The sequence below is a fragment of the Hylobates moloch genome, unplaced genomic scaffold, assembly GCF_009828535.3.
Source record: "Hylobates moloch isolate HMO894 unplaced genomic scaffold, HMol_V3 SCAFFOLD_9, whole genome shotgun sequence".
Lineage (NCBI taxonomy): Eukaryota > Metazoa > Chordata > Mammalia > Primates > Hylobatidae > Hylobates > Hylobates moloch.
The window spans coordinates 108,208,359-108,225,176 of NW_026652284.1; the positions used below are offsets into that span (position 1 = coordinate 108,208,359).

Genomic DNA, 16,818 nt, shown 5'->3' on the forward strand with positions numbered 1-16,818 from the left:
AGGCACCCTGGGGAGCCTTAGCTGCTCATATGCACAAGCCTCTAGCAACTGCTTCTAAGGGGAGGGTGGGGAGGAAGGGAGACCCTGAGTATTTGGACCCGGCCTGTGCTCAGCACAGAATGGAGCTCAGTAAGGGGCAGGTCGTGGGCTCCTCCTTCTCCCTTTTAGCAACCATCACTCATATTCTCATTTTTATCTCCAAGGCCTCATGCTGGAAAGAGAGACCGATTTGCTCTCTGAGCAGTAAGTCCTCTGAAACAGGGTTTCTCTGGGCAGTTCTGTGGCACCCCTGCCTCACCTGGGGGACCTGGCAAATAGGCACCCGCCGCCCCCAGCCAGGTTTACTGAACAGAGTTACAGGGGTGGGCCTCTGGATCTGCATTGTAGCAAGTCCACAGGTGGTGCTTAGGCACACTCAGGTTTGAGAGCCACTGGCCTAGGGGGGAAGACTGGGAGAAGCCTTTTAGGAGACCAGTACTGTGACTTGCACCATGGAGACACTTGGAAAACATACAGTGATTCACACACACACCCCAAACAGCAGTGTGTGTGTGTGTGTGTGTATGTTTGTGGTTTCACACTTGGCTTGCTATGAATGCTGTAATGTCACCCAGTTCCCACAGAGCTCTGGGGACTCAGGTTCCCCAAGTCAGGGTTCTTTTCTGGAGTGCTGTTCTGACAGGTTTTTAATACAGTGAATTTGAATGTCTCCTGTGTATTTATTTTAACTGCTCCCTTCTTTCCCCTTCTCTCCCTTTCCTCTCATCTCCTCCCGCTTTCATCCTTTACCTTTCCCTGGATGATATTAGCATTGCCCGTACACTCTTCCCATCTCCTGGCCCCTCCAGTTCTGATGGGATGGGGCCTAAGTGGGATCTGTCCTCTAAGCAGGCATAGGAGGGAACCATGTCACCTCCTAGGTGCCCCCAGAGCACCTGCTGCCAGTTTTCCACAACTCCTGTCTTCCGTGGTGCATGGGTGACAGCAGAGCAGAGCCGATGTGCCTGCTTCCGGTCGTGGGCTATTCATGCTGTCATCGCTTTCATTTGCCCCATCCCCCCAATTTGGACTTACCCAGAGTCCTTGGGCAAGCTAGATGGCTGCCAAAGTTTACTTAGTGAGATGTGCCTGCTTGACTTGAGTAGAGACCTGCTTCTGAGAAAGTCAGAAGTGCATTCCAAAGTCAGGAGCGTGACCTCCCCGGAAGCCCAGCTAATCCAGGTTTTAAAGAGGAGTTGGAACAAAGGTGGTGATTATGGGATGTATGGAGCTGTGGGATGTGGGAGAGGACAGGTTCAGCAGAGTGGCGTGCTGGAAAGTTTCCTCTCTCCGAGGAGGCCAACTCCCCAGCCCCTGAGACAGCGGGAGCTCAGAGCGCCTAGAACGTGCCCAGATTCTAAAGTGAGGCAGGCCGTGGTGTGATGATGGCCCCCAAGGGGACTTGCAGTCTTATGGACCTGGGTTCAAGTCCACCCTCTTCAGCCACACAAACTGGGCAAGGTGCCCGCCCTCTTCACGCTGCTGTTTCTGTAACTTTCAGATATGAGACCTGTCTGTGGGGTTGTGAGGATACATGGGGATTAAGTGGGAAATTAAAAGGGTTTTCTTTGTGACTGGTGACTGATAAATGCCATTTCCTTTCATCCTCCTTATTTTGACATTACCCCAACCCCTGCCCCTACCCCGAGGGTCTCTTTCTCTCTTCCCAACTTAGATACCTCTCAGGGGACACATGGACATCCCAGAAAAGCAGCTCTGATCTCTTGTGGAGCTTCCCTGAACTCCACATGGCACATCTACTACTGTTTAGGATAACATTTTGACTTAGTCCTTAAATGGGCTATTTCTCATAGTCCTGTTTTGTAAATGAGATTTTAAGCTCTTTGCAGACAGGGACCAGTATAAACTCTTGAGTCTCTGTCAAACTTAGTGAACTTTCTTTCCAGCCTGGGCAACATGATGAAAACCTCTCTCTACAAAAAAATACAAAAATTAGCAGGGCATGGTGGCTCGTGCCTGTAGTCGCAGCTACTCTGGAGGCTGAGGTGGGAGAATCGCTTCAGCCCGGGAGTTTGAGGCTGCAGTGAGCCATGATCATGCCACTGTACTCCAGCCTGGGTGACAGAACCGGACTCTGTCTCAAAAAAACAGCAACCCCCCTCCCCCACAAAAAAACTTACTAAACTTTCTTAGAGAACACGCACACTGTAGAACTTCTGTATTTGGAATCTTCAAGTGCAGGTCCTGCTGTTCTGTAAAGAACTGTCACCTTGAGTCATTGTTTGATGGCTCACGTCCTTGGCACTTTGCCCCTTTGTTCATGATTGATTGACATTTGGACCTTTGCTGACCTTTCCCTGAGGGATTTTGTGGGCATAGTCAAACAAAAGGAAATTGAAAAAAAAAAAACCCACAAATTTTGAAGGTCTGTCACTTGGAGAAGAACAGTGCTCACGACTCTTCTTTGTCATTTCAGCATCTTAATCATCTTGAGCCTAAAGATGAAGGAGAGTGGAGGTGAGCCTGATTAAATGGGAGCTTTTCCTATATTGAGGATCTACTAGGTGCGAGGACCTCACATGGGTTATCTCTAGCCTTCCCTCAACTCTGCAAGGCATTTCACAGATATGGATGCAGGTTCAAAGAACTGAAGCTTAAAGCTTCGCAGATTTGGAAGCCTCAGAGCTAGAATTCTCCCCCTAGCCTGTTTGTCTCTGAAGCATTGGTCATTACTTGACATCGCATCCCTCCCTCTTTTTTCCCTCTCTTCCGCTTTCCCTTCCCTGCCACTGTCTACCTGTCTTCCTGTCTGCCTCTCTTTCTGTCTTAAAATTACTATTGCTCTTCCTTACTGGTCTGGTCTGGTCTAGTTAATTAAAAAGAAGGCTATAGTGAGGTAACCCCTGGGATCCTTATTAGCACAGTCATATTCCCATAACTTTTAGGTGCCTGAGTCCTAATGGATCTGTAAGACAGTGCCCATCAGCGAGAAATGCCCACAGCCTCACTGGATGCTGCCCACAGGCATCTTGCAGATGAGGGCGTTTGCCTTCTCACCTGCAAGGGGGTGGGGAGAAGTGGCCAGGGGTGGGCTGTTCTGGGGATGCCTGTCTCCCCACTCCCTGAGCCTAGGGGGAATGATATTATGGCTTCAGGCCACAACTAGACACATTGCCCACTCTGACAGGGAGCCAGTCTGGAGAAGGATGTCATGGATGACATGATGAAATTACTGAGGGTAAAAGAGCAAGACTTGAGCCCTGTTGGGGCTGTTTTGGTCAACTCCTGACAGTAGATGATATTGATGCTTTGGAAATCTCTATTTTCCTTGTATTTCCCAGCAATGTGCCATTCCCATCTCTTTCTTTTAGAAGCTTCTTATCCTATGGCTCTGCCTCCAGTCTTTGTCATCACATAATTCTTCAAAGGCAAGGCAGACTAGTGCTTAAGAACAAAGACCCAGGGCCGGGCGTGGTGGCTCATGCCTGTAATCCCAGCACTTTGGTAGGCCAAGGCTGGGGTATCAGTTGAGGTCAGGAGTTGGAGACCAGCTTTGCCAACATGGTGAAACCCTGTCTCTACTAAAAAATACAAAAATTAGCCGGGCGTGTGTCAGGTGCCTTTAATCCTAGCTACTTGGGAGGCTGAGGCAGGAGAATCGCTTGAACCCAAGAGGTGGAGGCAGTAGTGAGCTGAGATCACGCCACTGCACTTCAGCCTGGGTGACAGAGCAAGACTCTATCTCAATTAGACAAAACAAAACAAACAAACAAAAAAGAACAAAGGCTTCGGAGGCAATGCCTGGGCTCGTATTCTAGCTCTGTCTCTTGCTGACTCCTGCATGGCTTGGGCGTACTTGGGCTTTGCTGTGCACCAGTGTTCTCGTTTCTAAGTGAGTTCGTATCTCACAGCGTTGTTGGAGATTACAGGAACACAACCAATGCTCTCAGAACCAGCACTCAGGAGGTGTGGTAATTACGTGCTCTTCTGGGCTTCAGGTCTTGCCACCTTCGACGGACAATGCCCCAGCACCTCCCAGTTTAAGGACCAGTTCCTCCTCTAGGCATTGTGCTCAGCGCACCCTTCTCATGGAGATTTGCTTCTCACTCTGCATCTGCAGGTCTTCGCTGGGTGATCTTGGGCAAGTCGCTTTACTTCTCCAGGCCTTACTTCTCAGCTCTTCAGTGAAGACATTGAACGAGATTATTTCCAAGGTTTCTTGTGTGCTGACGTACTGGGGCCTCTCACATCCCATGTGGTCCAACCTTTCTTCCTGTTCCTTAGCTTCTGCCAGCCCGCCAAGGCAACCTGTACATCAACAAATGTCCTCGCTGATGGACATATCCTGTGTGTGTGCTTGGTTCTCTGGAAATCTTGGTACAGCCTGAAAGCTCCATGAAGTCAGGGATTGTGTCTTTCATGTTTGATATGATTTCTGGCTTCTAGCACTGTGCTAGGAGCTAGCACTTCTGCACTGTCTATGTAGCTGGAATTAATTGCCCACTATTCCAGTCAACATTTCCTTTTTTTTTGAGATGGAGTCTTGCTCTGTCCCCCAGGCTGGAGTGCAGTGGCACGATCTCGGCTCACTGCAACCTCCGCTCCCGCGTTCATGCCATTCTCCTGCCTCAGCCTCCTGAGTAGCTGGGACTACAGGCGCCTGCCACCATGCCCGGCTAATTTTTTTTTTTTTTTTGTATTTTTAGTAGAGGTGGGGTTTCACTGTGTTAGCCAGGATGGTCTCGATCTCCTGACCTCGTGATCCACCCGCCTCGGCCTCCCAAAGTGCTGGGATTATAGGCATGAGCCACCGCGCCAGGCCCTTTTTTTTTTTTTTTTTTTTTTGAGATGGAGTCTCACTCTGTCTCCCAGGCTGGAGTGCAGTGGCATGATCTCTGCTCATTGCAACTTCTGCCTGCTGGGTTCAAGCAATTATCCTACCTTAGCCTGCTGAGTAGCTGTGACTATAGGTGTGTACCACCATGCCCGGCTAATTTTTTGTACCTTAGTAGAGACGGGGTTTTGCCATGCTGGCCAGGCTGGTCTTGAACTCCTGACCTCGTGATCCACACACCTCAGCCTCCCAAAGTGCTGGGATTACAGGCGTGAGCCACCGCACCCAGCTTTCCAGTCATTTCCTAAGCACCTGTTGAGTTCCCAAGCACTGTGCAGGACACACATGGGTTGCTGGAGGCTGGCAGAACCCGAATGTCAGTATTTCTGAAGATTGGCTCTAAGCAGTGTACCTTGCAGAGCTCAAGCAGGGCTCTGCTGCATCATGCAGATGAAGGTGGCTGCTGGTAGAAGGCTGGTTCTGTACTGGCTGCTTGCCTCCTCCTTGTGGAGACCCACATCGTGTCTGGCAAAGTGTAGAGGAAATCAAGCCCTTAATAACATTAGGGAACTGGACTGGGTTCGGCTTGCATCTCCCGAGTCTGACTCATGGGAGTAGCCACAGTAATAGCAGCGCTGTGCTGTTGAGGGTGACTTTATCTGCTTGTGTTGTGAGCCCACTGTGTGCCGAGCACTCTCTATACATTCAATGTCTTGTCCACAGATGAACTCCAATGGACACATGTTTCTATTCCTTATTATTATTATTTGTTTTTTTGAGATGGAGTTTCAATCTTGTCACCCAGGTTGGAGTGCAGTGGTGCAATCGCAATCTCAGCTCACTGCAACCTCCGCCTCCTGGGTTCAAGTGATTCTCCTGCCTCAGCCTCCCGAGTAGCTGAGATTACACGTGGCAGCCACCATACTCAGCTAATTTTTGTATTTTTGGTGGAGATGGAGTTTCAACATGTTAGTTAGGCTGGTCTCAAACTTCTGACTTCAGGTGATCCGCCTGCCTTGGCCTCCTAAAGTGCTGGGATTACAGGTGTGAGCCACCATGCCTGGCCTATTATTATTATTTCTCGAGACAGGGTCTTACTTTGTCGTCTCGGCTGTGGCATGATGTCGGCTTACTGCAGCCTCCACTGACTTCCTGGACTCAAGGAATCCTCTTACCTCAGCCTCCTGAGTAGCTGGGACTACAGGTGCACCACCACTGCCAGCTAATTTTTGTATTTTTTGTAGAGATATGGTTTCACCATGTTGTCCAGGCTGGTCTCAAACTCCTAGGTTCAAGTGATCTGCCCGCCTCCACCTTCCAGAGTGCTCGGATTACAGGCATGAGCCACTGGGCCCGGCTTATTCTTTGTTTTTATTGAACAGATGAGGAAACACTTTCAATGAGCTTAAGGGATGTGCCCAAGGCCATACGGTTGTGACCACAGCATGAGGATTCACATCTTGGTTCCTGTGGCTCCCATCCCCCCTCCCCTGAATGAGGAATCGGGTGAGTGCGAGGGGAGCAGGTGCTCAAAGGCTTGGGAATTCCAAAGCAGCTGATCCATGTCATCCCAGCACACGTTAGGGAGGAAGTGAAACAAAGCAAAAATAGAGCCTGTCAGCGGGGGGACAGCTGCTGCTTTCTCTGGGAACAGATCTCCCCGATTTATCTTCCAGGTTAGGGAAGCCCCAGCTCCTGGGGTACCACAGAGAAATAATATGAACACAGCCAGAGAAATTGCCTCCTCTCCCTTCGTCGGAAGAAGATAAAGGAGACATCGTCTTTTTGGTATCAGTTTTGAAGAGATCTTTTTTTTTTTTTTTTGAGATGGAGTCTGGCTCCTGTTGCCCAGCCTGGAGTGCAATGGCACAATCTCGGCTCACTGTAACCTCCGCCTCCCAGGTTCAAACGATTCTCCTGACTCAGCCTCCCAAGTAGCTGGGATTACAGGTGCCCGCCACCACGCCCAGCTAATTTTTGTATTTTTAGTAGAGAGGGGGTTTCGCCATGTTGGCCGGGCTGGTCTCGAACTCCTGACCTCAGGTGATCCACTAGTCTCGGCCTCCCAAATTGCTAGGATTACAGGCGTGAGCCACCTTGCCCAGCCAGTTCTGAAGAAATCTTACTTCACAATCCTGAGAGAAAGAGAAATTGAGGCACACTCAGCATGTGAGACTTCTGCTCCTACGACTGCTGCCCCATTGACCGGATCTCAGAGGTGTTACAATTAACATCCTCTGACTCTTGCTGGTACTAAAATTAACAACATGACTGGTCCCTTCTGCAAGAGAGGGAGATACACACATGTGCACATACACGCACACACATGCATGCACACACACGTGCATGCACACATGCATGCACACACATCTGCACACACACACACACACATACACATGCAGAGTCCAGAAGGCTCAGAGGCAGAGAGAGAGAGAGAGCGAGAGAGAGGAAGGCACAGCCACACACACACTGGGAGACACTTACTGTGGCTCCCCCTGCAAACGGTGCTCCACTCAAAGCTTTAGTACCAGGGACGCCTTCCCTCACTTTCTGTGTTCTGTACCTCATACCCCATTTACCAGCCTGTACCAACCCTGTACTTTAAGTCTTCAGTTACCAAAGCATCCATCTGCCCGTCCTATATTGAGGGGGAGTGGATGCGCAGAGGTGGTCTGTTGGTGTTAGGCAGGGAATAGACGCGCCTGTTTTTCGTTTTTCTTCCAAATATCTGCGGCAGGGCCTCAGCTAGTGGAAATACCTGGTGGGGAGGGTCAAGAAGGAAATGACAGTGGGGGGAGGGGGGAGGGATAGCATTAGGAGATATACCTAATATTAAATGACGAGTTAATGGGTGTAGCACACCAGCATGGCACATGTATACATATGTAACAAACCTGCATGTTGTGCACATGTACCCTAAAACTTAAAGTATAATAATAAATAAATAAATAAATAAATAAAAATAAAAAAATAAAAAAAGAATTCCTATTTTAACTTTGGAAAAAAAAAAAAAGAAGGAAATGACAGATTTGGTCCTGACAGCCTGGGAGGCAGAGAGGAGAGAGATGGAGCCAAGAGAATGGGGCTGGGGCCACGTTTTCTTGTGGGGCAATTCTGTGTCACTGGGCCAGAGCATGCTTATTGTGAAGACTTCCCCTCAGTGTCCTCTGGGGAAGGGTCAGCTGTGAGGCAGTGGGGCGTGAGAATACGACGAAACAGGGAAACCTGGAAGCTGCCGATTCCCAAGCCTTGAGGGGGTGTTCTGATGTCTTTGACATTCCAGCAAACATATTTTCACAGGAAAACTCAAAAAATATAAACTCCCTTTTTATAGAAATAATGCACATGGAGAAAAGTGCACATGTCATATGTGTATCGATAGCTTGACGAATGTTCTCAAACCGAACCTGAGTGTGGAGCCAGCACCTGGATTAATAGAACATTTCCAGCATTTTGGAAGCCCCCTCCCAGTCAGTCACTCAGGAGAACTTTGTCCTGACTTCTAACCACACAGATTAGTTTAACCTGTTTATGTACTTAATATAAATAATATAACCACACACTCCCCTGTGTCTGGCTTCTTTCACTTGAAATTATGTTTGTGGGATGTATTCATGTGGTACGTGCATTTTCAGGTCATTCTCACTGGTCACTAGATTGTGTGCATATTTTAAAAAATCCATTCTACTGTTGATGGGCATTTGAGTAGTTTCCAGTGTTTGGCTGTTATGAATAGTGCCGCTGTGATATCCTTAGACGTGTCTTTTGGTGAACATATGCACACGTATCTGTGCGTCGATACCACGGAGTGGAGCTGCAGGGTCATAGGGTTTGGGTATATTCAGCATTAGTGAATAGTGCAAAACAGTTTCCCAAAGTGGTTGTTTGTCCTTTTTTAGGGTGTCTGTTCACCAGCACGTATGAATTCCAGTTCCACATCAAAGCCAATTATTGGCATTGTGTGGTTTTTAAATTTTAGCCAACCCATTGCAGAAAGAGCAAATGAAAGGGATCTAACAGCAAGTAAGCAGGAGAGAAAAGAAAATGCTCCCTGAGAAAGCACTGTGATTTGATGATATGGGAAATCCCAGCGTACAATGCCATGCATTGTGTATTTTTGCAGGTGGAGGGCGAGGTGCAGCCACCTTCTTGTGAGCATCAGGGCAGCCCTTGCCATTGGTCAGGGACCACCACTTGACTGCAGTAATACCCAACAGACCATGTCATAATTCTTCCTCAGGTGACAGAGCTTTAATGGACCCGACCCCAACAAAACAAACTTGGCTTCAGACTTGCCTGTGGGCCTCAGTAAATATTTAACAGATTGTGTCCCCTGTTCACTCCCCTGTCATTTACTGAGGCTGGTACCATAAATCACAGCTCCCCTTCCTGTTGTAAGTGGCCCCTCTCAGCTGACGGTACTCCAGTCCTGACATTTAGGAGCACTGCCTCTCCTAGGCTGCTTTGCAGGGCTGGCAGGTCTTTGTGGTCATTGTCGGAGCCGAGGAGTGAGTGTGTGCAGTCCTGGAGTCACTGCTGTGGGGTGACTTGCAGGAGCCTCTTCCATTTGATGCGAGAATGATAGATCCATCAAGCTCTTAATATGTGCCCAGCAACATGCTAAGTCCTTTATGTTGTTTATGTCAACCTGTCACAGTCCATTTAGGCTGGTATAACAAACCACCTTATACTGGTAGCTTATAAACAACAGAACTTTATTTCTCATGGTTCTGGAGGTTGGGAAGTCCAAGATTAAGGCTCAGACATATTTGGTGTCTGGTGAGGGCCTGTTTCCTGGTTCAGCAATGATGCCTTCTTGTTGGGTCTTTATATGGTGAAAGGATCAAATAAGGTATTTTATACCTCTTTTATAAGGGCACTAAGCCCTCCAGCCTTATGACCCAATCACTTTTTAAAGGCCTCCCCTTTTGAGATCATCACCTTGGCAGTTAAGAGTTCAACGTATGAATTTAGGGGTTGGGGGTGTGGGTAACAAACATTCAAAACATCACACAACCTCACAATAGTTCTATGAAATGAGTAGATGTTGTTTACCACCATTTTCAGATGAGGAAATTAAGGGTTAAAAACATTTCCCCAGAGTAAGAAAAGTAGTAAATTTGGGAGTCTAACTTCAAACTGTAATTTTTAATTACTGTACTTCCTTCTTCTTTTCTCTTAGGGGCTGTTTAGATACTTGAGCTTCCATTTGAAGCCATCTTCCTCTTGGGTCTAAAAGCTGTCAGGTAGATTTAAATGGGACAAGAGGGCCAGGTGCAGTAGCTCACACCTCTAATCCCAGCTATTTGGGAGGCTGAGGCAGGAGAATCACTTGAACCTGGGATGCGGAGGTTGCAGTGAGCTGAGATGGCACTGTTGTACTCCAGCCTGGGCAACAGAGCAAGACTCTGTCTCAAGGAAAAAATAAATAAAATTAAATAAATGGGACAAGAAGAAGTCACCTGCAGAGCACATATTGAGTTCAGATGTAATTATCTGCTTTTTCAATGATTTTAAGAAATTAGAACCACTGTTTTTCTCTGGCTCTTTTTTTTTTTTTTTTTTTTTTTTTGAGACAGAGTCTTTCTCTGTCCCCCAGGCTGGAGTGCAGTGGCGCGATCTCGGCTCACCGCAACCTCCACCTCCTGGGTTCACGCCATTCTCCTGCCTCAGCCTCCCAAGTAGCTGGGACTACAGGCGCCCGCCAACACGCCCGGCTAATTTTCTGTATTTTTAGTAGAGACGGGGTTTCACCATGTTAGCCAGGATGGTCTCGATCTCCTGACCTCGTGATCCGCCCGCCTCGGCCTCCCAAAGTGCTGGGATTACAGGCTTGAGCCACCGCGCCGGGCCGTTCTCTGGCTCTTTTCATGACTTTTTTCAAACGCTGATTTTCAGCAGTTCAACTATTATATACTTACGTGTGATTTAAAAAAATATATATCGTGCATGGGATTTGCTGATATCCTCATATCTATAAATTAATGTCTTTCACTGAATTTAGAACACTTTCATCCCTTTTTCCCCCCCAGATATTGATCTTGCTCCATTTTCTTCTCTCCTTTTGGGACTAAAATTACATGTCTCTTAGGCTTTTTGATATTGTCCTACAGGTCTCTGAGGCTCTCTTCAATTTTTCAAAATTTTTTTCTGTTATTCAGATACAATAATTTCTATTGGCCTCTCCTCAAATTGTACTGACTCTTGGTTCCTCTTCAGTCTGCTGTTAAATGGATCTAATCGATTGTTTCAGATTTTTTTGTTTAATTCTAGAATTTCCATTTGGTTCTTTCTTTGCTAAGCTTTCTTATCTTTTTATTTACTAAGAATACATTTTCCTTTGAGTCTTTGAGCATAGTTATAATAGCTGCTTAAAAAACCCTTGTCTGCTAATTCCAGAAACTGGGTCATCTCAGGGTCATGGGGATGGTCCCCATAACTATCTTTTTTCTTAAGAATGGATTACATTTCCTGTTTTTGTTTTCTTTTTAGTTGTTTGTTATATTGAGCTATTATAAATTATATCACAGACATTGTGAGTGATACTTGGTAAGGACTGATTCTGTTTTGTTCCTCCAAAGAGTAGTGCTTTTTTGTTTCAGTAGGTAGTTAACTCAGTAAACTAAGACTTCAAACTCTGACTCCCTAGTATTGGGCAGCAATATAAATTGCAGTTTAGTTCTTTTGGCTTTAACTGGGCTACTGCATGCAAACTTGGCTCAGGAGTCACTTAGTGACTTAGGGAACATTTGTACACAGAATTTGAACTCCCCTTTTTGGAAACTCTCTTTTTACCAGGATTTCTTCTTTCACTTTCACCTGTTGTGTTGCCTTGATCTCTGTCCTGATGTTTCAGTGTAGCAACACCATCTGAGTGTTAGCCACTCACATGTTGCAGAACTGGACCTACTCTCAGGCTAAAATTGACCAAAAGCAGGAACTCACTGGATTGCTGAGTGTCCAAGTCTTGATCACGCTCCAGAATGTCCTACTTTTGGTCATCTGGTGCCTAGATTTTTGATTTTTTAAAAATATTTGTTTAGAGTTTATAGTTGCTATCTACCAGGGAACTGCTTCAATAGGAACTACTCAACCATTGCCAGAACCTTCTTGAACTTTCTAGAAACACTGTCTTATTTGTTTTATTTTATTTTTTTAGACAAAGTCTCACTCTGTGCTCTACCACCCAGGCTGGGGTGCAATGGTGTAATCTCGGTTCACTGCAACCTCCACCTCCCGAGTTCAAGTGATTCTAGTTCCTCAGCCTCCCAGGTAGCTGGGATTACAGGCACCTGCCACCACACCTGGCTAATTGTTTGTATTTTTAGAAGAGACGGGGTTTCACCATGTTGGCCAGGCTGGTCTCGAACTCCTGACTTCAGGTGATCCACCCATCTCAGCCTCCCAAAGTGCTGCAATTTACAGGCATGAGCCACCACGCTTGGCCTAGAAACACTGTCTTATTTAAATAAGAAAGAGTGTGTCTCAGAATGGAAAGAAAACAGCTTTGGAGTCAAACCCAACTTGGATGCAGAATCTCACTCTTTTTTTTTTTTGAGACTGAATCTCACTCTGTCACCTAGGCTAGAGTGCAGTGGCACGATCTTGGCTTACTGCAACGTCTGCCTCCTGGGTTCAAGCCATTCTTCTGCCTCAGCCTCCTGAGTAGCTGTGATTACAGGTGTGCGCCACCACACCTGGCTAATTTTTTGTATTTTCAGTAGAGATGGGTGTGTTAGCCAGGATGATCTCCATCTCCTAACCTTGTGATCCACCCGCCTCTGCCTCCCAAAGTGCTGGGATTACAGGCGTGAGCCACCGCAGCCGGCTGGATATGTTTTTTAAGAAGAAAACGTACCTTACTGTTTCCTTTGTGATTTCTTCACTAGCTGCCGCAAGTGTGTGTGGCTGTGTGCATTGTGGGCAGGGTGAGGCAGCTAGCTTGATTTCCATTTTGAGAATGGGTGGTGCCTCCTCACGGAAGACTTCTTAAAACAGGAGATGGGTGCCCTCTGTTATTCTTGTATGGCAGGCAGAATAACATTCCCCTAAATGTCCACATCCGAATCCCTAGAACCTGTGAATATGTTGCATGTCAAAAGGGACTTTGCAGATGCTAGTAAGGCTAAGGACCTTGAGGTGGACAGATGATTTTGGATCATCTGGGTGAGCCCAATATAATCACATGTGTCCTTATGAGTGGAAGAGGGAGACAGAGAGTTATTCAGAGACAGAGATATGGCCACAGAAGCAGAGTCAAAGAGATGCCTTGGTGTTGTATTTGAAGATGGAGGAAGAAGCTACAGCCAAGGCCTATGAGGCAGCCTTTAGAAGCCTGGAAAAGCAAGGAAACGCATTCCCTCTCAGCCACCAGAAAGAAATGCGGCCCTCCCAAAAGCCTGATTTTAGCTCAGTGAGACCCATGTCAGACTTCCAGAAATGTAAGATCATAAATGTGTGCTGTTTTATTTTTTATTTCTTTTTCTGTTTTAAACCACTACGTTTGTAAACATTTCTTTGGCAGTAATCGTTGCTTTTGATGGAAGTTGGAGCCGTGGTCAAGCTCGTGGGCTTTGGAGCCAGTCTGCCAGTCCGCCTTGTTTCAAACCCCTTTTCCTTCCTTCCTTTCTTTCTTTCTTTCTTTCTTTCTTTCTTTCTTTCTTTCTTTCTTTCTTTCTTTCTTTTCTTTTCTTTTCTTTCTTTCTTTTTTTTTTTTTTTTTTGAGATAGAGTCTCATTCTGTGGCCCAGGCTGGAATGCAGTGGTGTGATCTTGGCTCACTGCAACCTCCGACTCCTTGGTTTAAGTGATTCTCATTCCTCGGCCTCTCAAATAGCTGGAATTACAGGCATGCGCCACCACACCCAGCTAATTTTTGTATTTTTAGTAGAGAGAGGGTTTCACCATGTTGACCAGGCTGGTCTTGAACTCCTGGCCTCAAGGGATCCACCAGCCTCGGCATCACAAAGTGCTAGGATTGCAGGCGTGAGCCACCACGCCCAGCCTCAAACCCTTTTTCTGTGATTTTTCTTTTTCTTTTTAATGCTGTGTGACCTTGTGGAAGTTGCTTCACTTCTCTGGGCCTCAAATTTCTCATCTCTAAAGTCGGTTAACAATAATCTACAACACATAGTTTTTTGTGAGGAAGAAATGAGAGTTTCATACATGCAGAAAGCCTGGAAGTAAGTTTTAGCTGCAGCCATTCTGGGCAGGAATCCCTCGCTAGGTAACTTAGAGCGGCGGATCAGGGCACAGACTTGGGAGACAGACTGTCCAGCTTCCGATTTAGGCTCCTCTCTTACTAGTCTGAAGTAGAATGGTTGTGTTCCTCCACTTCTTCATCTGGAAAACAGGGGCGGGCATCCCAGGATGTTTGAGAGATCATATCAGATGGAGAGGCCAGAGTTTTCAGCAGGTACATCATACACATTCCCCAAAGGACAGTTATTGTTATCACTGGGTGGCTGGGGAATATTGAGCCTCCAGCCCTAGGCATTGTGGATCAATTTGTCCTTCAGTTATCTTTGGGGTAATTTAAATACACTGGATTGGGAAGACAAAGCTATCGCCCTCCTGCTGGGAGAGTGCTGGGTACCTAGCAGGTGCTCAGTAATTACTGAATGAATGAGTAAGAACAGAACAGGTCCTAGGCCCTGCCCTGAAGAGGCTCACAGTGCAGGACAAGGCCTGGAGCCAGGCCAGGGTTTTGTGGTTGTCTTTAAAAAGAAACAAAACAAAGAACTACTTCCTACCAGCTGACCCTAAACCCCTCAGCTCCCTGCAGGGACCTCTCAGCCCTGCAGGGGAGCCCAGGCTGTTCGCCAGGCCTGGCCTTGCTGTCAGCTTTCTAAGCCAGTCACAAACATTCTCCCCTCAACTTTATAATGGACGCCCCACAGCCTCCTCTCCCCTCTCAGGGTGGTCCTGAGGCTATGAGCAGCTGGCAGTTCCCTGTCTGAGAGGTCCTTGGTACTGCAGGGGAGGCAGCTCTCACCTGAAGGCCTCCCTGGATGCCGGTCTCAACTTCGTGTGTTACCAGTTATGGAGAATTATTTTTAGTGAGTTACACTCTGTTAGGGCCAAACACAAGGAGGAAAGAGTGACTGAATACTGCTTTGGGTCAGTGACTGTGACAAGACTGTTTTTCTCTTCTTCCCTGTTGCAGGCCTGATCTTTTGGCCAGAAGGAGATTAAAAAGATGCCCCTCAAGATGGCGGTGCCTGTCAGCTGCATGGAGCTTCGTTCAAGTATTTAATGAGCCTGATGGATTTACAGTGATCTTTGGTGGTCTGGGGAATAACGCTGGTGGAACCATGTACTGGAATGACACACATCCGGCACATTTCAGGATACTAAAAGTGGTTTTAAGGGAGGCCCTGGCTGAATGCCTCACGGATTCTTACAGCTTGGATGTCCATGGGGGACGAAGGACCACAGCTGGCTGTGAGGGTTGAGATCTCTGTTTACTTAGATCTCTGCCAACTTCCTTTGGGTCTCCCTGTGGAATGTAAGACCCCGACTCTTCCTGGTGAAGCATCTGATGCACGTTCCATCCGGCGCTCAGCTGGGCTTGAGGTGAGGCTGTCCTGGCTGGTGGCGGAGAGTTCACTGGGATGTGGCTGGTTGTCTCAATGAGGTGGCATTTAATGAGCACCCTCTGTGTGGTTGGTGTGATGCTGGGTGCCTGGGAGAGACAGATGGAACTAGAGAGGTCCTTCCTGGAACCCGTTACTGTTCCCTGCCCTGACGTGTGTTATTGTACCTGTCACCATTTTCTGATGTTCCCAGTTTACGTATCTGTCGCCATCTACCTCCCTATAAAGTGCCTCTGCTGTTGGTTCTGTGTCCTTAAGACATTGTGTGGCATTTGGCACAGTCTCTCATACTGCAGAAAGGGTAAATTAAGACAGGATTGTTAATGAATGAAGACATGAGAGATTCAATGGAAAGATATGCATGGGGGGATAATTTCTTGGCTCTGCGCTCAGAGCTAGGAACAACATAAGGCCATATGGCTGGTACTGTGAGGGTTGTATGTGGGCAGATGCATGTGGAGGCAGACAGGCCTGGGTGTGACTCTTTAACACATACACACTGCGTGCCTCCATGCAGACTGATGGATTCCTTTCCCTGCAGTGAAGGGTTAAGTATTATCACACGTCACAGGACTGGAGTTGAAGATCGCCAAGTAGACATTGAAATGCTGATCACATGACAGACACTCAGCATGTGGTGGGTGATGTTGGCTGGGGGTAGCTTTTGGGGATAGTGGACATTTCTTGGCTCTGATGATCTTTCTGAGCAGAGCCAGGGAGGCAGTGCTGGACTCTGACCTGGGCACAGCTGGTTGGCGTGGACAGTTGATTAAAGGTCACAGTTTCCCTGCAGCCCATGGGAAGGCAGAGTGACAAGTCAGTGGCAGATGAGGAAATGGAGTCTTATGCCAGCTGGAGGGGGGGAGCAGCTGGGTTGGCCACAAAGGCCTGTTGCAGTTCTGCAGCTGACAAGTGGAAGGACTGGCCTCTCAGGTCCAGGCCTGGTGGCCTGGGAGGCTGCTAGCTCTGAGCGATGAGTGGTGCCAAGCTGCCTGAAGGAGAGCTGCAGCTCAAACAGCAAGTGATCCAGCTCTTAGACCACTTGAGACCACCTGGCATGTGGCGGCCAAGACCACAGTTGGGGTGGGGCCTTGAGTCTGATTTTGATTGGATTCCTAATTCTGCTCGTGCCTGACAGCACTTTGTCAGACAGGCTTTCCTGACCTCCTAAAGTAAATAACGTCCCTCTGGGTGTTATATGCTGTTCTCACCCATAGCTCTTAGATATGTTCTAATTGTATATTCATCTGTGCAAGTTACTGGGTTTCATGTCTTTCTCTCACACTAGAAAGTAATCTTTCTTAGTTGAGGAAGTGCATTTGCCTTGCTCACAGGCTAGACATATAGTAGGCATTTTATTTGTTGCATCACAGTTGCCTTGATCAAATGT

General features: G+C 47.3%; 1 long non-coding RNA gene across 5 annotated transcripts in view; it reads left to right on the forward strand.

Annotated features, from left to right (window-relative positions):
* The window catches only part of LOC116813589 (uncharacterized), a 391,404-nt gene that overhangs the window by 81,241 nt on the left and 293,345 nt on the right, over positions 1 to 16,818 (forward strand). For 3 of the 5 annotated variants that reach the window (XR_009214997.1, XR_009214999.1, XR_009214998.1), the window contains exon 1: positions 15,339 to 15,408. This is a non-coding gene — a long non-coding RNA (uncharacterized LOC116813589). Of the gene's footprint in view, positions 1 to 14,998; positions 15,409 to 16,818 lie in introns of those variants that run through there. The other 2 variants (XR_009214995.1, XR_009214996.1) reach the window with 1 other exon arrangement.